Source organism: Myodes glareolus, chromosome 18 (genome assembly GCF_982192425.1).
Source record: "Myodes glareolus chromosome 18, mMyoGla1.1, whole genome shotgun sequence".
In the NCBI taxonomy this organism is placed as follows: domain Eukaryota; kingdom Metazoa; phylum Chordata; class Mammalia; order Rodentia; family Cricetidae; genus Myodes; species Myodes glareolus.
The window spans coordinates 21,001,462-21,028,521 of record NC_142043.1 but is presented as its reverse complement, the minus strand read 5'-3'; the positions used below and the strand labels follow the sequence as shown (position 1 = coordinate 21,028,521).

The following is a 27,060-nucleotide window of genomic DNA, read 5'->3' as shown; positions in this document are numbered from 1 at the left end:
CCTCTTAATATCCTGAGAATCATATTCTTGGGCACCAGGGAGTCTGGGCAATAATTCTGATGGATTTTTGCCATCAAATTTAGAATAAACAGATTAATGTTAGAAACAGTTTTCTAACAGGAGATAATAAGGAAGCAGTAAAACAAAAATAAAATTATACAAAGAGGAAGAAGGTGTACTCTGTCAACAGAAGAATTGAAGAGTTTAAAAATTATTCAACAATATTTGCCCCCAGTTTATAAGTAGTTGTCCTTTAATGGAGGGTAAGTTTGATATTTAAGTATGTGTTCTCCTGCAGTGAAGCACTGATTGTATTATTTAATTGTGACTCTTTCTTTAATTGCACTGAGGTAAGAAAAGATTTGGTTTATTCCTATAGGAATCCTTTTGGGCAGGTAATCTCAGGGTCAGAGGTATGAAAACTGAAGGTGCAGAGAGTTCATGTACCAAATGGTACTCCAAATGGTCATGTGCTTGCGTATGCTCACAGTGCAAGGTTTCCCTGATTTGTCCCAAATCCCCCATGGAATCTCTTGGCTGATGGAGTCTTGCACACTGTGAACCTTAGCGAAGTGTTGCTTTATGACAACTGCAAAGCCTCGTACAATACGGATATGTAGGCAATATGCTGAAGCCTATGAGGAAAGGAGAGGAACGAGCAGAGTAAGCCATTTCTAAACTGTGTTCCCCTGGATGTAGACCCAGCTTAGTGCTAAGAATCCTGCATCCCTTACTGATGCTTAACCAAGATGAATTTACAGTTTTCTTTGGATTATAGATGTGTTTAAGTATAATAATGACAACATTTAATTTGTAAAATCCCTTTAAAATAGTGTTTACTGCTCGGCGATGGTGGCGCACGCCTTTAATCCCAGCACTCCGGAGTCAGAGACAGGCAGATCTCTGTGAGTTCGAGGCCAGCCTGGTCTACAAGAGCTAGTTCCAGGACAGGCTCCAAAGCCACAGAGTAACCCAGTCTCGAAAAACAACAACAGCAAAAAATAATGTTTGCTTTTACTCTATGTTATTCGAAAGATATTAACCAGTAATTAAATACTTTGAAGATCTTATGTTATGAAAATACTAACTAGTTCTTAGAAAGGATGTCACAAAATCATAATATCCTGAAACAATTACAATTTTCATTCATATTTTTATGAAATCCAAAAGCTTATGATGGATATTTGTAATATAATTTTCTGTTGCTACATGTGAAACTTTAAAATTGTGTTTGAAATCATAATGAGTGCCTTCTATTTCAAGGCAGTAAGAACCCCAGTCGTGGACAAAAGATGATAAATGCAATGAGAAATTTTTCTCTTATAAAGCTAGAGTTTATATACAGAAACATGATATTTGTATGTATCACAGCTAAAATCATGTGGTAGATTTTTACGCTGTGTTTAAGTTTGGGGAAAACAGTTTTCATACAGAGTAGTTGTAGTTCTGTCATGGGAAAAGATTTGTAACAGATTAGAAATACCGAGGAACCCACGTTGGTGCTTTTACATTTCAGTCCCGTGACGCTAAATTTTCTGTATCTTCGACTGGATGCATGTAACAGATGAAAACCTGCTTCAAGACTATGTTAACCATGTTTCCAGTAGCTTAACAATAGTTCTACCAATGCTGTCTGATAAAGGATATGCCCTTGGAAGAAACACGGCGAGGATACCAACACATCCAGTTTGCACACTAGCTGGGATTTGCCGAAAACAAATTAGAGAGCAGTCTGTATATATCTGTTTAGTAGGAAGACCTTGCATTTAAAGGGAGCAATAGAAAGAATTGTCTGTGGGAGATGATGAAACAGAATGGAAATAAGCAGACCAAACAGATCAGATCGTCTTTTCCCACAGGTCACTGTGTGGGGGCGTTTTCCACTCTTTTACAATTTAATACGTTTTTCTGGCTTATGAGTTTTCGGCTTTTGCATTAGGATTAAGTTTCCCTTATAAATGTATAGGTTTTAAAGGCTTTTCACCATGGTTGCATGTGATTCCCTTGGGAAATAGTGATTGTTTCATTTACAGTAGGAAAAGTTCATGAAATAGCACTGTCCTCTTAGAATGCTTTTCTAAAGTGCAACCGTGATACTGAGATTCAAGAACTCGCATGTTGAAATGAGACAGTGTAAGTTTGGCGTGACATGGTAATACTGCTAAGTTTTCCAGATTTTTCCATGATACTTCTATTATGCCGAAGCATTCTAAGCTGGGAATGCAGCACAGTTGTGGAATGCTTGTCCAGCATGCAAGAGGTCGTGGATTCTACCCACACATGCACACTGTGTATGTTTATATATTTGCTTATACATAGATTCATATGCACAATCTGAAGCCCTTGTTTTAAATGTGCTCTTTCAATCAAATTATAAATCACACAAAAATTCACAAGATATTCTAATTCCATCCCATTTTACTTCTCGTGCTATTTTTCACCTTGATGATTTATATTACGTAAAAGACTCTAAAATGTGTTCTTGAAGGTTCTCAAATAAAATCCATCATTTGAATTCATGGGAAAATGGAGGCCTGATATCAAAAAACTTATAATATGATTTTTATGTATTTAATTAACTATTTGCAAGAAAATATGTAACCTCACAAAGTCACTATTTCCCAAAGGAAAATAGTTATTTATATGTGTACAGTATGGCAGGTATGGTCATGTGATTCATGTACCCATTTACTTATGAATGTTCTACTGTAACAGAATCAAAAGGTCTTTTAGCATCAAGGAGGCATTTACTTTTTATTTGGATTTTATTTTAAGTAACTTACTCAGTGGAATATTCAGCTGGCTTTGGCTGTCCCACCATAGCAGTAATTTAGGGCTTTCTTTTTAGTGCTTAATTACTAACATAGCTGCCTTTTTGTCAATCCACTCTGGCACCCTAAGTTATATTGTCTGTAGTCACAGGTTCCATTTATGTTCATGGTGCTATGTCATGAGTAGTACTGGTTCATTTTCCTCAGTGACGTATACACTAGGTGTTTAATTATTGTCTCTTGGGAGGATTTTAGATGGTAGGCCCTCACTGTCCTGACCCTGGAAAGCCGTGCTCAACAGTCATGAGACAAGGAAGAAAAATGCATTTTGAGAAAATCAACCTTCAGAAAACAAATTGCAGGCTGTTTCTTCACAGAGAGACACATGAACCTTCTGTTCTGCTTGGGCCATTCTTACCCCATGACCATCCCAAAGCTGGAATTTAAATTCATTTCCACATTGCTTACCACAATATTTATTAAACCTCTACTATGCACCAGGAATATTTTCGAATTGGGGGGGTGCCAAAGCTTTAAACAAAACTGATAATCTTGTGGAATTCTCATTCTGCTTGGAGAGAGCATAGAAATGGTTTTCACAGATATCATAGTTGTGAGCACTGTTTCTGATTACTGCCATAATGTAAGTAAATACCCTGTGCAGTGGAGTCCCAATGGCATGTGTTGATGAACTTCAAAAGCTGCGACACACAGAAGGAAGCATTGTTTATCTAGTCTGAGCAGAACCAGATGATTTCAAATCTAACACCTAATGTTCTTTTACTAATGGCATAAACAATCAACTTCGAGGGGAGAGCTGACCACAGAGATAACCAGAGTTGCCAGACTCACCAAAAGCATAGCTGGGGAGTTTTCAGATGAAGAACACTTTTAGGAATATACATGTCAATATTGGTGCAGAAATCTTTAGTGGGGAAAATCTTTGATATAGGCTATATTTTGGGGGATTGGACCACTGTTTTAGCTTTAATCATAATCCAAACTGTAGTAGATGCTATTGAAGTCATTAGTTTAGAATTCCTTTCTAGAAAACTACCTACAGATTTTTTGATTTTAATCATCCAGACCACAGAAATAAAAATTAACTGAATGCTTGTATTAGGGTACTTATGAATATATTCCCATAAAAGCATGAAAAACTTCATGAAACTAAGAAGTACTTTTAAAAATTTAAAATTTTCTTTTTTAAATATATTTTTCATTTTGTATTATATGTATTTTTTGTAAATGTTTTGCCTATGTGTGTATGCCTGTACACCATGTGTATACAGTGAGTTCCTGCAGAGGCCAGAGGAGGATTTTGGATCCCCTGGAACTAGAGGTAGACAGATGTGAGTCTCCATCTGTGGGTGCTGGGAATCAAAGCTGGGTTTTCAACAAGAGAAGTCAGGGCTCTTAATCATAAGCCATGTTTTCAGTCCCTTCTTTCCTTTTGAAAGGTTGAGGTTTAATAAAATATTCTCTCAAGTTTTTCAGTATTTTTAGTATCAACAGTATCTGCAATTCCACCTCAGAGTCTTTTCCAGCATGAATTCACATGACTACTCCCAATTCAGGGTCATCTGCTAATTATTAATTGCATATTAATATAATACATAAATATATGTGTAAGATTGACAACACTCTGTATATATATTCTCAATAGATAGATAGATAGATAGATAGATAGATAGATAGATAGATAGATAGATATTCAACATATGTGTTTATGCTATACTACGTAGCATATGTAGGGTACATACATGGAACACACTAACGGTTTTTCAAATAGACTTTGGAGAAAAGCCACAAAGAGCCCTCTCTTCTGTATCTTGCACTGTTAAAAAAAATGCCTTGGGTGGCTCTTCTGGGATACTGAGGTTGCCCTGGCAGCCAATGCTTGCTTCAACGAAATTCCTTTAGCTACCCTGATCTGATAAGAGTGTATTTGTAGCCAATCTCTGAGAGGGTGTGAATAGTTAATTATGTCAGAAGCATGTGCCTCGTCCTTTGCCGGTCTCCATGCTCTACTTGCCAACTTGCATCAGCAGTTGGTGGCATTAAGAAGCAGCTGGCTTCTCCTCATCTTGCCTTCAGTTGCGGATTCGGGAGGGAAGCCAGGTCCTGGGGACTCTTTCCTTCTGTTGCCTCTTATGGTCTTACATGAAATCCTTTCACTTGTTTGTGGTACCCAGAATGGGGAGGACTAAAAATAAACACCAATCATTCCTCAATCCCCAATATATGTTTCCTTTTGGGTTTCGTTTTGTATGTGTTCATATTATGTCAGTTACTCTTTCTGAATTGAAATATAAAAGTATTTTAGCTTTTTCCTGAAAATAATTCAATAAATGAATGTAAAATGCTGAAAATTGTGGAGTTAAAGATGCTGTTGGAATCAGTGTGTAGTGTGTGTTTCTCATTTACTTAATCATTTATTCAATAAAGATTGAGTGAACATCTCCTATTTACTAGGATACGTAAAGCAAGAAAAGGATAATTCTACTTTCATAGAATGACGTCTAGATGGAACAAAATTTTACTCTTGCCCTGGCATAGGTATCCAAATTGCTGCTCAGATCTTTAGACCTCTACTTAGCTAAAATTTCTTATGGAAAAGTTTTTCTGTTTTCACCAGGAAAAGTATTTTGAAAAAACAGCAGTGCCCACTGGAGAAGATGGATGCAGAACTATATTTAAATATCAGGCACTCCCCAGTACTTTATCTGCTCCTCCGAGGGCAATATCATTCACGTGACGTCTCTCACACATCCTCCTGGCACAATCTACACGGATAATGAAAAGTAAACAAGTTCAAGTCATCAGCTTTCAGCTATCCGCTACATGATTTCATTCAGTTTTCAATCTAATGCATTTGTTTGCTTAATCCCAACTCTGTGGACAGAGAGATAAAAGGATCATGAGTTCAAGGTCTTCCTAGGCTGCAGAGTGAGTTCATGGACAGCCCAGGCAACACTTAATGACATCCTGCCTCAAAACAAAATTGAATATAAAAATTCTGGCAATTAGCTAAGTAGTTGTGTGTTTCATGAGGATCTAAAAGGTCCTAGTTCTGAAAGAAAGAAAGGAAAAAGGTCTTCACAGAGTCATGATGACCTCTTGCATTCTTAATCTGAAAATAAAAGTTCTGTGGCCTCTTGATTGGAGCTCTGAGCAAAGTATCACCTGTTGGCAGTGGTGTTGCAATGAGCCCTTGGGGACAGCCCTCACTCATTCCTTCTGTGTTTCCTTGGTAACTCCCTTGATTCCCCAAGATAACTCCCCTGATTGCTTCATGGATTAGGCAGCGCAGTGTTACTCTCAAAACCATCAGAACACAAGTGTCACTATCATTTCTCCTGATCTGTCCCTAAGGATCTACTTTAAACTCACAGCCTCCTGGATTGACACCATACAAACCAGAGGCTATCATAGTATCTAGACTAATGAAGGACTTGGCAAGAACCTCATAGTCTTTTTCATTCTGATCCTTCTGATAACTGATGTGTAAACTGAAGTCAGGTTGTAACTCCATTAAGACTAAGTCAGTCAGTGTTAAAGACATAATCTAAAGCCCATTTACTAGCACTCAAAGTAGAGAGTGTATGAACCTTATCATTTTATCCTTTGTCAGAAAATGAAGAGCTTCAGATACTGCATTTAAGTCCTGCATTCATCCTCCCTCCAGTGAACCTGTCCAATTCTCAGTATTCACATGGTGATTCACAATTGTTACTCCAGTCATAAGGGATCCGATGCCCTCTCCACACCCCTGTAGGCACCATACATACATGCGGTGTACATGGATGCAGGTAAAATATTCATAATTGTGTACAATTTGAAAGGTTTATCAGGAGGTAGCTATTGAAGGATTATTAGTTTAAAAATGAAATTTGATGAAGAAAATAGCTAATGTCGTGTAGATTACCACCTTGCTGGAGACACAGCAGCAGAGTAAATAACATATGAATTTATAAACCAGAGGGACAATCACCAAATATGAGTTTTGACTTTTTCTAGCTTTATCGTGTTGGTAAAACTATTTAATTCATCTAAATTTTTTATCCATTAAATTGATATAACATACTAAACATATAAGGGTATTGTGATTATGAAACTGAATTAATTAATTCTACACAGTATTTGACTACACAGACAGCATCAGTAAGTTCCTATTAAGTGGATACACAATTGTCACATCTCTTTCACCTTTATTAGAAGCAAATAACTTATCGTTTATGATTGGAAGAGTAGCTTCTATTACGTTGTAATATTCAAGACTTTACAAAAAATTTTATTAATTCATTAGTCCATAAAAGTAAGTGTCATAGCCTAGTCTTTCTCAAATAATAATCCTAGACATCACCTCCAGTAATTATCTTAAAATGGTGATTTCTGAGCTCTGTAACGGAATGATTAATAAGAATCTCCATCAATAAGAGACCTCAGGAGCTCTTATTTTATAATAAACCCCAAATATGACTTTTACAGATGCTAATTTTTGAGAACTATAGCTGTAGGTGAACTATTTATCAAACACCAGGTCTGATGTAGAAGGTCCTTCTGTATATGTTTTGCCTTTATTGGTTAATGCATAAAAAAATTTGCATTGACTTGTGATAGACCAAAGTAGAACTAGACGAGGAAAACTAAACTGAATGCTAGGAGAAAGAAGGCAGAGTCAGGAGACGCCATGTAGCCACCAGAGGGGAAAGACAAAAGCTGTCAGTTGGAAATTTGCCAATAGGCCACGAGCTTCGGGATAAAATATAAAATAATGGAAATGGGTTAATTCTAGATGTAAGAGGTAGCTAGCAATACACTTAAGCTATTGACCAAACAGTATTGCAAATAACATAGTTTCTATGTGATCATTTCAGGAGTCTGGGTAGCCAGGAAACAAACAAGCAGCCTCCTACTACACAGGTCTATATACCTAATGAATTACTTGAATTATGATATTTTCTAGATAAATAATCTCCACTAGCTTTCACTAATCTCCAATGAAAAGGCCATCTCTCATAACCTGTTGTGAACGCACCTGTCTTCTCTTGTGATAGGCTGAAAATGCCCCCATTCCATTCCCTAGCCCTCAAGATCAAGGAATGTTATTTCTCATGACAAAAGAGCGTTGAGGAGGTGTTTAAATTTTATCCCAGGCCACTTCAGTGGACCAGTATTTTCACAAGCATCCATATATCAGAAAGATAGAGGGTGAGAATTAGTGCAAAAGAGATTGCAATAATGGAAAGAAAGAGTCCTGAACTAAGGAAGACACTTGACAGCCGGATGCGGAAACAAGGGGATGCTACCTTTGTTCCCTTCCAAGCTTCCAGAAGGCCTGGCCTTTTGGGTGCTCTGGGTCTGCACAATGAGACTGGTTTTGGACTTCTGGGCTTCAGAACTGCTAAGTGTAAGGACTGTGTACTGTTTCAAGCCCCTAACTACACTGCGGCTTGTTACAACAGGAAGCCAATTATCTTTCCTCTATACCCTCCTCACTGGTTCATGCATTTCCCCAGAACCAGTCTTGCACTTCCTTACCTCTGGGCTGTGCTTGTTTTCCTTCAACTCTGTAAACTTCCTTTCGTTTTCTTTTCTACTCATGACACAAGTATAAGCCCCCTTTCCTTTTTGTCTAAAACTTTCCCTGGCTCCCACAAACAACAACTTCCCTTTCTCGAAAGTACCAAAGTAACTAACATCTGTACAACAGGTTTGGGACCCGAAAATGAAAAGCTCTGTCTGTGAGTAAGTAAATGGAAAATTTCTCAAATCAGAACTCCTGGGTTTAAATTTTGCCACTGGAACTTTACAGATGTTCTTTAAACTTTCTTGGGCTTGACACGTTGTCATCCTTTGCACTAGTTTCCTTGGGATGTGAAATCTGGACAGGTTTTGCACAAAATCGAGTCAGCACGGCGACCACCAAAACACTCAAGACTGTTCTGGTTTTGTCAACCTAATGAATTCTCTTTCAGTGTGTGTGAATATTGTGCTAAGCTTCCTGCCACTCAGAATATGAGGCTGGATTTAATATGTTTCTGTTTCTTACATGAAAGTAAGTGTGGTCATTGTAATCACAGCAGAAATAATAATGATAAAATAATAATAGCAAAGTGCAGTCATGAACAGAACCTAACTCTTCGGCAGACCATCAACTCTTGTTTCCTAATTTATTGACCAAATGAAAAGAGAATAAAATGGGTTTCTTTACTCATCTTTAAAATAGTACTGGTTGGGTTAGAAGCTAGACAACTCATTTTCCTAGCAGTTCAAGGCTTAGGTCTGCTTACAGTATAGAGATACTGATAAACAGAAAAGAGATAGACAAGCTATATGTAGATTGGTGGTTAGGGATATAGATGATAGAATTAAAATTATATTTGCCTTTTAAAGAATTCTTATCAACATATACAACACATATAGTATAAATTCAAAACATATAATCATGACACTTGATTTTCTAGTTATTATGCTTACATATGTAAGCATATAAGTAATAAATCTGTTTTTTACATATGGCATATTTATATATGATAGATGAAAAGTAACAAACTAGATTTGCACTTAATATTTAATGTCATGCTTTCTTATTATGTGCTATAGAATATTATCCTATAGTCTTTTAGTCCACGATCTTAGAGTATTGCTCATACTATAGAGAATATTTAAAAATCACAGAGTATATTTAAATTATCTCCCTTCCCTTTCCCTTACTTTCCTTCCCTCCCCACCCTTCCCTTCCCTCCTCTCTTTCATGTTAGGCAGCTGCATGAACAGTTTGATATTTTGAGTGCTTTAAATATATTGGAACTTTTTTTTTGCAAAAGAAAAAATTCATGATTCAATACTTTGCTATTAATCATTACCTTTCCTTACAACCCTTCATGCTATTTTAGTGCAGATGAGAGCACTCCTATCGCAGCTAATTTGAATTCATTTTTCAAATGAGAGTTCATGAGCTTGTATGCTAAAATTAAGGGCTGCTACATCTCTGCATTTCCTTTGTCTACTAGCTCTGTAATATAATTTTTATGTAATTGAATTTCTTCTGACATGCCTTCTTATTTAGAAACCCAGACTTACTAGCAAGTCTTTCATCTCTATAGATGTTTCCATTTTTCTCTGTAGTTGTCTATCTTTGACATATGTGAAATTATTCACTTTTCTTTAAAGCATATAATATTACTCCATATGAGCAATATAGTATGGTTCAAGAATATTAGGAAAAATTAACAGTAAGGACAACCTTTTGTCATTAGAAATAAGAGAGGGAAAGTCAAGCTAACATTTATAAAAGTAAGAATACTTATGTGAAAGTAATATAAAGGTACTTTATAAGTCAACACTTGCCATCTCATTTTTTTTTTTAAAAAGAAAGGTTTCTGTCTTTGTGATAGTTTAAATGGAATGGCCCCAGGCTAATATATTGGAGTACTTGTTCCCCAGTTGGTGGAAAATTATGGGAAGAATCAGGTTGTTTGGTCTTATTGGAAGAGATGTGTTAGTGGGAGTAAGGTTCAAAATCTCAAAAGACATGGCCATTCCCTATATGCTCTCTGCCTCCCAATTATGTTTGAGATATAAACTCTCAGCTGTTCCTGACACTATGTCTTCCCCCTGCCATCATTGACTCTAATTCTCTGAAACTGTGAGCCCAATTAAATGATTTATCTAACCGTTGCTTCATGGAATGGTTGCTATAATATAAGCAATACATTTATGATTTAAAGTGCTTAAAGAATAGATTTTAAACTTTGTTAAAAGAAATAATTATGTGAGGTGATATATCTGTAAATTATCTTGATTTATTCATTATGAAATATCAGTGCATTAAATATACCCCATAAATGTATTCAATTATTAGCCAAATAAAACTATAAAAAACCGTTGTCCTTGCCAAAAACTCTAACATAGTATTTAAAATCTTATTATGGCTTCCCTTTTAAATTAGGATATTTGAATCTTGCAGGATAATGGCCTGTAAAATAAAAAAGATCAATGATACATTCTAATAGCTTATTATATGACTAAAACAAATGTTCTTCAGCCATAATGTTGTTAGCATGGCTTCCTAAATTGCTCAACTCCCAAAGTCATTTATAAGCATCATGAATGTATGTATTCATTATGTATTTATGTATATATAAAAATTATCATGTTGCAGAACCTAAGAAAAAGCTAAAATATTGCCAAAGTATTCTAATTAATAAAAAGTGATTCTTTATGGTTCTCAGAAAACAATAAATATTTACATCACATAGATAAAACATACTTGTTATTATTGTCATATACAAAATATCTTTTATTGTCATAAATTTTAATTTTCAAGACAACCAGGACACCTTTTTAAGATTCTCACTAAAGGTGACTGTTAATTCAGGGGTGACAAAAGGGGAATAAATAGATTATTAGAAAATTATGTTTGATGAAATATAGATTATAAAAGTTATTGATTAAATGCAAAGAAAATCTAATATTCCCTTATATGCTAATGTGTAGTTAAGGAACATGATAGAGAAGATACAAAATGAAGGAACAAAGAAAACTAAGCCCTTAACCTGTAAGGTATGTGAGAGATGGTTAAACCATTCAGGCAATGCTTACACTGACCTTGAAGAGAGTAATTTCTTTGGAATAATAGGATAGTTTTACACTGAGGAGATGGTTCAGTGTGTAGAGCGGTTACTGTTCAGCCATAGGGTCTTGAGTTTGGATCTTCCCAGTTGACATGAATCCAGACACAATAGTGCATGAGGGAAGATGGGAGATGGAGACAGGAGGATCCCAGGAAGCTCATGAGCTAGCTAGCCCTGAAGTATTCCTCAGCAAACAGACCCTGATGCAAACATGGTGGAAAACTAGGACCTACACCAAGTGGTGTCTCCTGACTTCCACCCTGTTCCACAGCACATGCGCGCCTCATACACATGGGACCACACAGAGATACATGGCAGTGTGTATAGCAAAACTAATGAGTCCTGACGTGCAGTTCTGCTTCCTGACATGGAACACATGGAGCATTTAACTTTCAGTTGATGAAGTGTACCCTCTGAGCAATACAGGATGGTACAGTCTTTCTGTGATCTACCATTGGCACAGAAGGGATGACTGGTATGCCATGTCTATGCAGAAACTTCTCATCGAGTTAATATTTGCTCATGGGCTATATATTTCTATTCTTTGTCTTGATCAAAATTTATGGGGAAATAAAAAGTGCAGAATATGTCAAGCTCATCTGTGAGGGTAATGATTTATAGTTTGTACATGAGTTTTACTTTATATTATCAATATATCATTATTAGGGTTCGAACTATTTGCACAATAATGCTCAATTGTGGTATCTTTACATAGACACTGTCCCCTCCTTAGAGAAGATTATATCCCATTGTTCTCTGAGTGGTAGTCACCTGGTTTCAATTTTTTCCTAGATTCTTTGCTCTTGCATACATAAGAATCAATTAAATAAATGACTTACAACATCTGCCTCTGAACTAAGTTTGGACTCATTTACAAGTGACTTTTCATGCTCTATGATTGTTCTATCAGCTTGCTGTCTCCACAATAATAGTGTGTAATTGATGGCCTGACCAAACAAATTGGATATCCTGGAAACATTCTTCTGTTCAGCAGTTGGTTGGGGTGTGGCTAATCTGGATTGTATTTGCTGTGTGAGGCTGTAAATTGCAAATTTGGAGATTGGGCGAGGACAGGTTGATTAAGACCATTACATCATCTTTTCCTCTGATCTTTGAACTAGGGGCCACATGAAACTTTGTGGCCTCATGGCAAAATAAGAAATATCAAAGCCCCTCTGATCAATTAAAATGTAATACATTTCTGATGAACAGTAATTGTGGATGTGATTTGATGAATACTTTGATCTGTTTACGTTTTAGAAAGATCCAATAAGGCTAATCACCTAACCAATTTATTTTTGTGATGAAAATGTTAAAAGTTCATTCTTTTAGCAGTTTTGAAATATACATTGTTATTAAAATATTGTGGTCACCATTATTAACAGTTATTCCTCCATTTTAACTGAAACTCTGCAACCTTGGGTCAATATCTTCTCTTTCTCTGATGTATCCCATCTTCTAGTAATGAGCTAGGTACTCATTGCTTCTGAGATTCACTTAATACTTTTTTAAATTCATTTGCCTCTCCCTTCCTCCCTCCATCCCTCTCTCCCTTCCTCCCTCCATCCCTCTCTCCCTTCCTTCCTTCCTTCCTTCCTTCCTGCATCTATCAATCCATTCAATGTGTGTGTGTGAACTGAGTTCAGGTGCTCTTCTTCCATCACATGTGTTTCAGGGATTGAGCTCAGGCCATCTGCCTTGACATAATCACCTGTCTGTGCTGACACATCTCATTGATTCCAAAACTGACTTTAACATGCCATATACAGTATTTGCTTTCCGTCATAGCCACATTAACACAAATGACAGCTTCTGTGTCCTTGTGTGTCTGTACACTGTACAGTCTTTATGCAATTGTCATTCAATAGCCCAAGCTACTGTGCTTGGCTGTGCTGGTTTAATAAATAGTGTTGACATAATCCTGGAAATACGAGTTCTACAGCAATTTCTTTAGATTTATGTCAAGTAATGGTGCTATTGAATTATATAATGATTATATTTTCATGTATTGTAAAACCTCCATATTTTCCAAAGAAATTGTATTAGTTAATATTCCCATGAACTGTGTACCATAATTCTCTTTTTCTGCATCCTTATTAGCACCTTTTGCCTTTCTGATAACAGTTGGGGCAACAAGTATTAAATGATACCTCATTGTGGTTTTCATTTGAGTTTACCGAATGATTCTGCCTAGTGAAGGATATAATTAAATCTCATAGACTGAAAAATATATTTGCAAATGCTTTATCTGCCAAAAGTCTTTTATCTAAAAATCTATAAAAAAATGAGATAACTCGGTTGCAAGAAGAGAAGTCACCCACTTTTTAAGAATGGGCAAAATATCTGAATAGTTGTTTCTCAAATGTTGAAAGTGGAATTGATGGCAGACATTGGAAAACATATCAACATATTTTGGGGCTGGAGAGATGGTTCAGCAGCTAGTACTGGCTGCTCAATTCCAAGTACCCACACGGTGGCTCAGAACCATCTTTATGTCCAGTTCAAGGGAAACCAGAGCCTTCTTCTGGCCTTCACAGGTACAAGGCTTATATATGTATAGTCCACAGACATACAAACGGGCAGAACATTCATACACATAAAACAAATTAACAACAATTTTTAAAAATTAAAAAAACACCTTTAGTCCTCAAACTTCATGTTTTTCTTAAATTTTGCACATCAAGGCAAGTCATGTGAGCAAGTCCATGATCAACAACAAAAAAAATATCTGCTCCCATTTATGTGAATGGTCTTGCAGAGTCACACTTGCATAGCTTTGGTAAAAAGTTGTAAACTGGAAAAAAGAATTCACTCATCTGTAGTAAGTCCTCTATAGCACAAATTCTCACAGGATTTTCATGCTCGAATGCCTTCATTTTGACAATACTCTTGACAAAAACATCCTTGACTTATCGTTAATTTATGGATCCAGATTCAATCCTCAGTATTTAGTGATTTGTATCCATTCCACATCTACTATTCTTGTTCTAAGAGTCTACTTTTCCCTGACACATCCTCCCCCAAACTTCCTGCACCATGTGCCCCTCACTGTCCTCTTGTGTTAGCATGTTCATGGTGATGACTCTGTAAAAACTGTACTCAAGGGGAGGGCTGAGGCAAGGTGTATTATGGTTACCAGTTCATAACAGTTTTGAGATCCAATGGGGCAGATGTGTACGGAATCCTCCCTGAAATAACAGAATATTGTTTGATTAGGTATTGATTATGCCTCATAATATGAGAGAGAAGAAATTACACCAATTTTTGCCTTTGTGACTGTAATTGAATAACATGTTCTCTTTTCTTCTTTAAAATCCAAGCACCTCAGCAAGCATTTAAAATATAATCCTCAAAGTGTACAATTTTACAGACCTCCCAAAGCGGATTAAGACATAATCCTTCCTGTGAGTGCCGTGCAGCCTAATGTGGGAGGCTGACCGATGAGAAGTACTTGTAGCATAGGGTGATAAGTGATTTGATAGAGGTGTGCACGAGGAGAGACAGGACACAGACAAGAGGCACTTGGGTAAGTCTAGTGGAGGATTTGTATTACAGGGTGAAAACCGAGCAGCGTTCTGAAGGTCAGTTGCAGGGGAGGATTTGAATGTTTGGCTCGTTCAGTGGGTGAAAGTACTTACTGCGCAAAATTGAGGGTCAGAGTTCAAATCGGCAGCATTCACATAAAGTCCCAGCATGCTGTGTACTCTTCTGTAATTCCAGCACTGGGGATCCCAGAGAAAGGGAGGCCAGTGAAGTTTTGCTGCTGTCATTGCTATTGTTGCTTTTGTTTGATTTCAATAATGCAAATGCTCCATGCCAAGGGAATAAGATGGAGAACGGTCGCACAGGGCATTAGGCATGTTTTTCTGTCCTCGATATGGACATACATGTCTGAAAACATGTGTGCATGGACCTCACACATACTGCACCTAAGGAAACACACACAATTGTTTATCTGGTTGGCTGGAAAGCACAGCTAAGAGGCAGCAGACAACCTGCCATGCATGAGCATAGCATATCTGAAAACTGGGAAGTAAGAGCCATGTGCTGCATAACTTTGCCAGTTCTTGCATCCTTTGTCAATTGGGAATGACCGAAGAAATGAGAGTGGCCATGCAACCAGATCTAGGAGCCTCTGTGCCAAACTAATTAAAATTTATATTGTCCTTGACTGTAGAACTAGAGACAGGAAGTGATGTGCTCAGCCGTGCATGCCGGAAGATCATTACCCAGGCAAAATGAAAATAGGTTGGGGATAAACAGGCTCCAAACAAAGAGGGTGTCAAAGTAGTTTGCTTAAACTACGTAAGAAATGATAATATCTTGCACAGTGTAACAAGTTGGGATTGACAAGTCCTTCAGATGGAAGAGCCTGCAGGACTTGGTGTGCACTCAATATAGCAGTAAGGGGGTGGGTCAAATGAAGCACGGAGATGCTCTAACTTCTGTTCTGGACAGCTGCATGAAATGTACTACTTTTCACTGAGATTTTGTAGCTAAGGTAGCTCTCCTTTCATGGGAGATTAGTTTCAGGTGCTAATTAGACACCCACACAGGTCTAGGGATGGCTTTGAAACTAGGAAAGGAAAAGAACGAGGCTGTGAAATGAATTCAGTATAGGGCGAACCATGTCATTTTTAAGGATGAATGTGCAGAAACCAAGAATCTGGGCAGAAACACCAGGCGAGAATAGTGCGAGAAAAGGAAGGCACTTGAAAAACTGTAGATACCGTGGGCATGAAAATCCGTATACCTGTTGAATTTAGCCACCAGAAAACTACTGGAGACCAGTGTAATTTAGCTTTGGTGAAAAGACAGAGGCAAGAAATAAGCACTGAGGAAAAAAAAGGTAATTGTCTATAAAATGCTTTCAAGCAATGGTACCTATTGGATTAGGGGGAAGAAAGATTTCATATACATCCTTTTAAAAATGGAAGAGTGTGGGATACGTTTAAATTTTGATGAGAAAGCAACACGTAGATGAGAAGCAATGGAAGAGAAAGAGGGACTATTGAGAAACGCTTCTGACTAGATGAAATCAGAGGATTCTAAATTCTCATGAATAATCCCGTGACTTCACTAGCTTTAGGTAGTTGGCTATGTTTCTATAAATCAGCCATGATTTCTTCTTTGAGTAGTCCTTAAGACATTTTAAGTAGCTGTTAGCGCCAAAGTATTTAAGCCACTCTTCCACCCTTAGGGTTATCATGCCATGCTGGTCAGGCATCATAGCAGGGTAGCTGGTAGCTTCCTGTCTCTCAACCTTACATGGCATAATGTGACACCATGAAAGGTAGTTATCAGGATAAGGAATTTTAGGTCAGATTCAGCACTTATCCTCCGAGTCTTATGTCCAAAGTACATGGTGTCTTCAGCAATAAAACAGAGGTGGGACAGGGGGCGGGCGGAGAAAGAGCACATGGGGAAGAATTTGCCTTGAAGCATGGGGAAAAGAGTTTTTGGTGTAAGGGAGGAAAGGCAACTTGGAAGGCTATTACCAAGGGTTGTCAATGGCAGTAGTCACATAGAAAGCTAGAAAGTTAGTGACTGTCAGCCCCAGTGAAGAGTAACTTAGGGAAGAGTTCACAGGAACATCTGGGGAGGCAGCTCTGCAGATGGTGAGACCAGATACCACACAGGTTTGGTTCTTCGTTCCATGTGCTTTTCTCCAATAAAGCTCTATGAGGCAGGATGGGGCATGGGAAGATGGACAGTTAGATCTTTCCTGGGTCAGTGTTCTCCCAGATGGTTGTAAAGGAAAGCTAAAAGGTCAAGGTCGGCTTTGAATTTTTTCATATGGAAAACAGATAAAAGCAAAATTAGCAAACTTTTACTTTTTTAGAGTGACTGGTAGTCACGATGCGAAGAGTGGGCTGGCGGATTGATAACACTTGATCTTTCAGGGCAGTGATTTCTCTTGTAAGACTAACAAATAACACTTAAAAGTGACTACTAGGCTGCCCTGGACTGCTCCATAGCAAGTCCATTTCATAGGAGAATAAGAAAATACTAGCAACCTTTCTCATATTCAAAATATTTTCTAGTTTGTTTAGCGTACAGTTTTATATTTTCATTACATGGGGCTATATAAAGCCATTTTTGTGCAAGAGTATTTCCTCGGGGGCTGGAGAGATAGCTCAGAGATTAAGAGTGTTGCCTGTTCTTCCAAAGGTTCTGAGTTCAATTCCCAGCAACCACATGGTGGCTCACAACCATCTGTAATGAGGTCTGGTGCTCTCTTCTGGCCTACAGGCATACACACAGACAGAATATTGTACACATAATAAATAAATAAATATTAAAAAAGAGTATTTCCTCCCATATCTTTTAGCCTCTTCTCTGTCCCTTCTCCCCACCCATTAGTTTCCTTTGCTCGCTGGACAATTCTACTCTTACTTCCATTAATTCATATTGTTGTGGGGACGGAATTTTTCTGTACTGAATGTAGATCAGACTGACTAGAAATTCACAAGTCCCTGCCTCTACCTTATCAGTGCTGGTGGTCTAGGCATGTATCACCCTACCTGGTTTGACATGCAGCATTTCTATCAAGTATAATAACTAACTAATTTTGTCTGAATTGGATGTTTAAACTCTTAGTTGTGTGCTACCGAATTGTATTATGATGAGTTGTTTTGCTTTATGGACTCGCATTCTGCCTAGAAGGCACACACTCTGTGACAGCCATAGAGCCCCGTTCACAAATAGACGGTGCCACGGTTTTACCTTTATGGACTATTAGTAACTTCAGGCACTGTCAGATGATTTTAACAACTTAATCAAAACTTAAGATTGCCCAGTTTCAATAGATTACATCTTGATTAAGTTTCTCAGCTGTAAATATCAAGAAGTTTTGGAATCTGGCTGAACTCTGATTCTGTGTTCTCTGTTACAGTCTTATGTTCGGGGTCTTTTTAATATCATGAAAATGCTAATACCTATCATAGCTAAAGAATCTACATCTCTCTCTCTCTCTCTCTCTCTCTCTCTCTCTCTCTCTCTGTGTGTGTGTGTGTGTGTGTGTGTGTGTGTGTGTGTGCGTGCTCTCAGAGGGACTGTTGAACAAATATTCAAGAACAATCTGGGGAGAAAACCCAAGGCCTGAGACTCATTTTGCACAACCTGGCCATCAAAGCTCTATTGTCAAAGAGACTAAACACCATATTATTGTCTGTAGTTAAAGCTGAAAATAACCCTGTCTGTAGGTCGGGTCCAACAGAGTGATAGTGCAGGGCATCATTGAGGCTGAACTGTAGATGGATTTTTTTCTGTTCTACCAGCCAGCTCCCAAATAACAACTTGGAGTCTTCTTATTAATTATGAAATCTTGGCTGATAGCTTAGACTTGTTTCTAACTAGCTCTTATAAGTTAAATTGACACTTTTCTTTTAATTTACATTCTGCCTCATGGCTTTATTACCTTTACTCTGTACTGCCCATGCTGCTTTCCTGCTTCCTCTGTGTCTGGCTGGTGACTCTGCCTTCTTCCCAGCATTGTATCTGTCCCCAAGCTCCTGTCTGGCTATTGGCCATTCAACTTTTTATTAAACCAGTCACAGTGACATATCTCCGCACAGTGTAAAGGAATATTCCACAGCACTGAACCTGCAAAAGTAGGCACTTTATTTTGACAGAATTCTGTGCAGCAATTTACCATTTCTTTTAAGAAATGCACTGAAATTGTCATGTTCACTTCAGATGCTTAGAAATAAAAATTTCGAAGATGGGGCTTAAACTATTGCTACAATAAATGATTTCCCAAGTTTCTCTTAAAAGCCATTGTTGTAGAATGAACTACTCTACACATTTTGGACATCTTAATAAAATAATAATAAATTATCCTATTTATATGTTTTTTTAAAAGTCTATACTCTTTTAAAGAACTGAAGAGAGTCTTCATTTCAAGAAACTCTTTCGGTACACTGGGAGAGCTGAGCAAGCAAACCTGACAACTTGAGTTTTTTCCTGAAGACCCACAGGATAGAAAGAGAAAGCTGCCCCCAAGTGGTTCTCTCAACTCCACAGGAGCTCTGTGTCACATCCACGCCCACATTTTAAAATATTTTAACCTAAAGGTTTTAATTAGCAAAGTTCAAACACACCACAGTTTGCCAATCCTTAAGGTTTATAATTCAGTTTATTGCTGATGACTGTTTAGTTCGATGTTTATAAAGCAAATTAAATCATTTTTCTTTTGATGGCTTTATTAATCCTGTGTTTTGTATGCTTTGAAAAATAAGAAAGTAGAAATTTAACATCATTTGTTGCCATTTAAATAACACTTGAAAACATCTATACAGTCAGATTGAGGAGTATTTTATATCTGGGCGAGATAATTTAAAAACAGTATTTCTTCTATTGATTTATTTATTTTACATCCCAACTTCAGCTTCCCCTCCCTTCTCTCCTCTCAGTCCTCCTACCCATCCAATCCACCCCTCTTTAATATTTGCTCAGAAAGGGGCAGGCCTCCCAGGGGCATCAGCAAACCATGGCATATCAAGCTACCATAAGACCAAGTACCTTCCCCATACTCAGGCTGGACAAGGTAGTCCAGCATGAGGAATAGATTCCCAAGAGCCCACCAAAGCATGGAGTCAGCCCTGCTCCCATTGCCGGGAGTCCCACAAATAGACCAAGCTACATAACTGTTGCATATATGGATAGGGCTTAGGTCAGTCCCCTGCAGACTCCCTTCCTGCTTGTTGATTCAGACTTTCTGAGTTCCCAAAAGCCAGGATAGCTGAAAAACACCATGTTTTTAAAAATCAGAATGTATATAATTACTGTAGCAACATAAAAAACTCCTGATGTTTTTAATTTTTCTCCTTTAATTATTTTTTTAAAACGTGAATATCATGGTTTGAAGCTTAGTTATTCACATTCAGAAAAAGATTCAGTGGTTCAAAATCTTAACATAAGTTTTGTGACATTAGAAGGGTTTGCCAAAACAAGAAAAATCCTTAAAGTATCTAGTCATTTTGATGTTTAAATTCTATTCCCAGGGATGTACCCCCAAGAAATAATTCATAAAGAGAATATGCACTTCTTATATAAAGAGTTCTGTCAATGTTAGCTACAGTATTAAATATGGAAGCAATCTAAGTGTCCGACAGCAAGGGCTTACATAAATAAGCTACAGTAGCACATGAGATAGTATATTGTTATAAAAATCTTTAATCTGATTTCTCATGTTGGTTCTGATAATCTGCTTGTAAACTAGCAATTAAGAAAAACTGTAGAATTATGATGATGTAAACTCTATTTCTATGGAGATGCAGATTCAAAGGATCTGTTTAAGCAGTCTCATGTAAATGTGAATGGTTCTTTATCATTTCCATTCCCCATTGAAGGTTTTTGTCTGTACTTGGTACAGAATGCAGAGTGTCAAGCATGATAACAAGGTATTCCACCACTAAACTGTATCCATTGTTCTTTCTAATTTTATTATTATTTTTTTCATCTTGATACCTGGTCTTATTCAGTTACAGAGGCTGGCCTTGAACTTATTCTAGCCCAGGCAAACCTTGAACTTGTGACCCTCTTATGACCGGGATTCCTGGCCTAAGCCATTTAAAAATATTTTAAATTGATGTGATGATAAATATGTGTATAGTAGGGAGCTTCTAAAGACTGTGGTACAGATTGTTAAAATAACTTCTCATCAGTAGAAATTTTGTTAGTCACACTTTTATGTCTATTATACGGTACTAATGAAATATGTAATATAAAATAAGAAAACTTGTTGGATGATGCAATAGGTCTAGTCTGCAATAAGGGAAGCACTGCCTCTGACAGTGAAGTGAAACAAAGTATGGATGTGTGACTTCTTTCTAGACAATACAGGTGGCTTTCTTCTCCTTAAGAGCAGCTACCACTTGATGTTGGCAGAAGGAAGGCATGAGTGAACGTTGGGATATGTTTTCTATCTTGTGAGCTTTCTCCTTTCAGAGAATTGACATCTATGTGGAACACAGACAAACAGTTATTTGTCTCTTTTTTCTGTTTTTTTTTAATAAATCAGTTTCAGAGTGTTTCCTTTTATGATATATTTAAATGCTAAGGAAAGCACCTGTAACAGGGACTTTGTGATTAAAAAAAAAAATAACCCAACAAAAGGCAACTGTGCTGTTTGGAAAGGAAATGGCCCTCAAAACGAGTGGCACCATTAGGAGATGCAACTTTACTTGAGTAGGTATGACATTGTTGGAGGAAGTTTGTCACCGTGGAGGAGGACTTTGTGGTTCCATATATGTTATATCCATGCCCAGTGTCTCAGACCATTTCCTGTTTACTGTGGGTCAGAATGTGAGAATGCTCAGCTCCTGTCCCAGTACCATGTCTGCTTGTATACCACCATGTCACGCCATGATGATAATGGGCTAAACCTCTGAAAATGTAAGCCAGTCCAATTAAATATTTTTCTTTTATGAGAGTTGCCATGGTCATGATATCTCTTTACAGCACTAGAAATCATAACTAAGACAGTAACTTTGTGGAGAAAGGGTTTATTTGGTCTATAATTCCAGATCACAGTCCATCATTTCTGGGAAGCTGAGGCAGGAACTCAACACAACACATCCTTAGACAATAGCAAGGAAGGAATAGATACATTGTTGCTTGCTTTACTATTTACTCTTGTCTGGCTTCATTTTTCTTATATTGGCAAGAAACCCTTGCTTGGGAAATAATGCTGTCCACAATGGGCCCAGCTTTTGTCTGTCACTTAGCAAGATAGTCCTCCCACAGACGTGATCTAGAGTCCTCATTAAAATTCTTTTACCAGAATCGCTCAGCCCAACCAGGTCTTGCACCAGGTCTTGCACGTCTTACGTCAGAGATCAGCTGAGTAAGTGTATTTCCACCTTTCATCAAAGAAATTTTACTTTGCCATGGAAAGACCACTAAAGAAATCCACAACTGGTCAAAATACAGGTTGCAAGTGATTGGAGAACAATTTCTGCACCTAACGCTCAGGGAACATCATGGAAGAAGATGCAGAAAGAGTATAAAGAAAACCAGGAAATCTTCTGGGATACTGTCTCCTAGAAATGACAAAGAGGCTTTCCCAGTGATACACCAGAATTATGGCTATCTCAGCAAGACCTGAAGAAATACACGCTAATAGATATGCTAAAATGGAAAGGGGAAGTCTCACTGGGCTCTGCTCTTAAAGAACTACAGTCAACTAAAGACTGCTGAGAGCAGGAGGGAGAGTTCTCAGCAGGGATGAGCTCCATAGTTGGTCGTCTAATACCAAGTGGTCCTGCCTGACCTCATAAACACTCATGTATACGTACACACACACACATATATATACACATATACACGTGTGTGCACGCACATGCAAAACAACTAAATAAAAAGAGATTATGATTTTTGAGAGAAAGCAAATGTCATGGACAAATGAGGGAAACTAGAAGAAATGGAAGAGAAAAATTATGTTATTATATTTTAATTTAAAAATAAATGAAAGATCAAAGTTATTTTCTTTGCAAGTGATCTAAGGGTGTGTCAAGTCACCAGTTAAAACTAAACAACACTTCTTATTATAATTAAAATTTTTACAGTAATTATATCATGAGTATTTTGTCATGAAACATGTATTGATTTTATTTGGGGGAGATAAGTAGAGGAAAACAACAGATTGACTGTCAGATAGACAAAGAGAGAATATAAAATGTGCTAATCGTAGTCTGAATGAAACATGCTGAAAATACTACCTTAAAGGGAAGAACAGGTTATTACCAAGACAGGACTTAAGAAGCTTACTTTCCACCCCACCCCACCCCTATTTAAAACAGCCTCAGGCCCCTGTGGCTTGCCTGACCTGAAGGGGATATGCCAGGATGACTGTCAATCCTTAGAGAGTTCCCTATCAGATCTAGATCATTTAGGATGTAAAATAACATTATTTATTAAGTAACTATAAACATTTAAAAATATTATACTTTAGCTTTTTAAGTCCATAGTATTAACTTTTTTTAATATATCCAAAACTTTATGATAACCTTATAAAACTTTCAGTTCACATAGTCCTTAAAATATCTTCTTTTTCTTAATTTTCATTTTCTATTATGTATTGATTTACTATATTACTTTCCTTAGTAACAGGAATATGCATTAGAATAGAGCATAATATTTTGAAAAGGAATTGATGCTATATAAACTTATACAATTAAACTAATTGTTAGACTATAAAATTAGACTATACCAGATAAAAATTTAACATAAAAATATTAGCTATTAATTTCAGAAAAGACTAGAAGAGGTCTTGAGTATACCTTACTAAATGAAAGTAGAAAATCTGAATGGCTACATATTGTAGGACTGCAAACTATATGACATTTTGGAAATGGCAAACCTATGGAGACAGAAAGATCCATGGTTCCAGCAGCACCAGAGTACAGAGGATCCTGTCAGCGAAATCACTGCGTTGAATACTACAGTGTTGGAGACATGGCATTGTACAGTTTTGAACCCTATAGAACATTGCATGGGGAGTAAACCATGATCTAAACTACGGATGTTGAAAGATAATCTAGGTTCGCCAATTACATTGAATGTTTCCTTTTGTCGAAGTCTTCTTACTAGATGATACAGCACATCTGTGGGAACATAGGGCACATGGGAACTCTAGACTTTCTGATCAGCTTTGTCGTGACCCCGAAATGTCCCAGATGATGCATTTTATTTGTTAGATAATATTTTTATGTGTATTTGTGTACTTTTGTGAGCACAAGCATGGGTGGATGCCTGTTCATGTGGAGGCCAGAGGTCAGGTTTCAGTGCCACCTACCTTGTTTTTTAAGACTGGTTCTTTGACTGGCCTGAAGTTTGTCAAGTGGACCAAACTCATGGTCCGGGAGCTCCAGAAGTCTGTCTGCCTCTGCTTTCCCAGAGCTGAGATTCCAAATGACCACCCTTGCTTTGCATGGGTGTTGGATATCTAATGCTGGTCATCATGTTTGTGAAGCAGACACTTTGCTTACTGATCTATCTCTCCAGTCACCTTTAAGTATTCTTAAAGGCACTAAAGACATATATGAGAATTATGACTAGAGGTTAATTGTTGTCTTTATATAAATACTGTCTTTATCATGGAACTCCATGATGTAACTGTGCTGGAAATTTAACAGTATTGATACATTTAACAGTAAATTTAACAGTATTTACATTTGAATAGGTTGCTTGTCACATTGTGGGGGGGTAACAAACATGGTGATGGTAGGGGTGTCCAAATGTTTATCACATGCTGTTGTATCAAAGACTTTGGCTCTAACTTCGTATTCGGCTTCACTCTGCCTCATTTCTGTTGTTTCTGAAAGTTTCATCTCACAAAGTAAACCCTCGGCTTCTGCTGCTTGCACCTATTTTAGTTCAAACCTAACCTTTCTCAACAGTGATAAAATAGAGGATACCTGTACACGCACCACAATTAAAGAAAACTGTGGTCCCCTGAATAATTTGTTGCTCTATCAGAAAAGGCAGGAGGGCTGCAGATGGCATGCTCATGAGTCAAGGAGCTAGGATGGAGCATCTATTGATGCTCCATCAATAGATGGAGAATCTTCCAACAATAGATGGAGAATCTTCCAGCAGATCTTCGCTATTTTATGGTCCCAAGAACTGTTAGCACCTAGAGTCTGCTTTCTATAGCGCAAATCCATAAAGTGAGAAAGCAAAATTAACTGATATATTTTTAGAATATTTACAGTGCTCTAAGTGTAGGCTGTTCTATTAGTTATTTATTGCTAAGCCATAAATTATTTAGTGACAACAACCAATGTAAATGTGTAAGCTCCTGGTGTTTGTAGATTGTACATTTATATGAGACATTGACATTTTCTTCCCAGGATCTCACTTTATTACAATCCAGGTACTTAGCAAAGCATTGCCCCCCACACACCATTTTTAATCATAGCAATATCATTTCCATCTCAGTAGGCTTTGATACTTTCTGAGGATAATAATGTCTACTATAGTTTCTCCATTTTTTTCAATAACTCTAGATCCAAAACTATTTTATGAACACCTCTTATTTTCCAGTTCAAGGGTAGGAAATCAGAAATTACATAAGAACATGATCTTAGGGGATGAGCAGATGGGTGAAAAACTTATCTACTTAGAGGTTGAAGTAGCTTCATGAAGAATGTTTTAAGATATCGTGCCTGAATCCTTTGAGAAGAAAGCAAAGTGGCTTCTAGATCAGTGTGTGTTGGGAGAGCCTTCAGTAACTGAAAAGTTTCTGAAGATGACATTGACCGGGAGAAGTTGTGGTGTGGGGAGAATTTTGAAGCACTCTGCAGAAGTTATCAAGTTGAAGATGGGAGCTGCAAATCGGTAAAGCTAAAATGAGATTCCAAACGTAGGATCAAGCCCACATGGCGATTTTTTTGACATTTATAAAAGATTCCAAGAGACACCAGATGAGTAAATTGTTTAAAGATCAGACTCACAGTGGAGTTGTATTATCCAGTACAGTGTACAAAAAATTCTGAATAGGGAATCAGCCACTGAGTGAACACTTTCCCAGGGTCATTGGGCAAGTAAGTAGAAAGATTCTAGAAACTGGAGTTGAATAATGTATCGAGCTTGTTTTCCATTTTAGACCAACAGCTGAGGTAGCTGGGGGCTGTTGGCACTTACTCTCTGCCCATTTCCTTTACTGTACCTTTAATGGTGACATCATTGCTGTTTTACATAAACTTCTGTGACAGATGGGTGAATTGTTCTAAAAATTTTGGCTATTACAAAACTCCCAACTGGAGCTTGCATTACGATCAACCTGGTGCTAGAGTAGCACTGCTAAAGGCCTTTCTTTGGGAGAAGGCATCAAAGTGTGAGGCTGACTTTAGACACCTGTAAATGAAGCTGAGATTATAATGGATTCATGTTTAGTCATTATAATATAAAGATCTGTCTCAGTCATGAGCTAGAACTCAGTTTGTTTGAATTTGCGTGCTAGATTGTATATTAAATTTCCTCTTAGAGGGTATTCCACGCTTAAGTCTAAAGTGTTACCTTTGATCACACAATGTCCCATTCTCGCTGACCCTACTGAAAATAATGAATAACTGGGGAAACACTGTGTAATAATTGAATAGTCAATGTCCGTTTACATTCTACCACCTTCAGTAGCCAAGCTGCAAAACTCCTTCATCTGAAATAAAAGAAATACAAATATCTCTTCTGGCAAGAATTCTAGATGCTTAAATGACATGTCAAACACCTAGGTATGTATGAAAGAGTGGTTTCCAATGCTATCAATCACCTAGGTATGTATGAAAGAGTGGTTTCCAATGCTATCAATCACCTAGGTATGTATGAAAGAGTGGTTTCCAATGCTACCAATCACCTAGGTATGTACGAAAGTGTGGTGTCCAATGATATCAGTCACCTAGTATGTGCAAAAGTATGGTTTCCAGTACTACATTAGACAGGAATCCACATTTCTACATTCTCAAGCAATTTAGATTGAAGTATATCAGAACAGGAAAAAAAACATTCAGTAAGCCCACAACACAAAAATCTTTATGCCAACCAGCTGAAATATGAATTATAAAACTCTTCATAAATTCTTACAGATAAAGGAAGAAAGGAAGGAAAGAAGAGAGGGGAAGGGAAGGGAATGGAAAGGAAGGGAG

At 37.4% G+C, this 27,060-nt stretch overlaps 1 protein-coding gene across 2 annotated transcripts in view; it reads left to right on the top strand.

Annotated features, from left to right (window-relative positions):
- The window catches only part of Kcnq5 (potassium voltage-gated channel subfamily Q member 5), a 519,189-nt gene that overhangs the window by 78,771 nt on the left and 413,358 nt on the right, over positions 1 to 27,060 (top strand). The gene's annotated exons all lie outside the window — the stretch shown is intronic.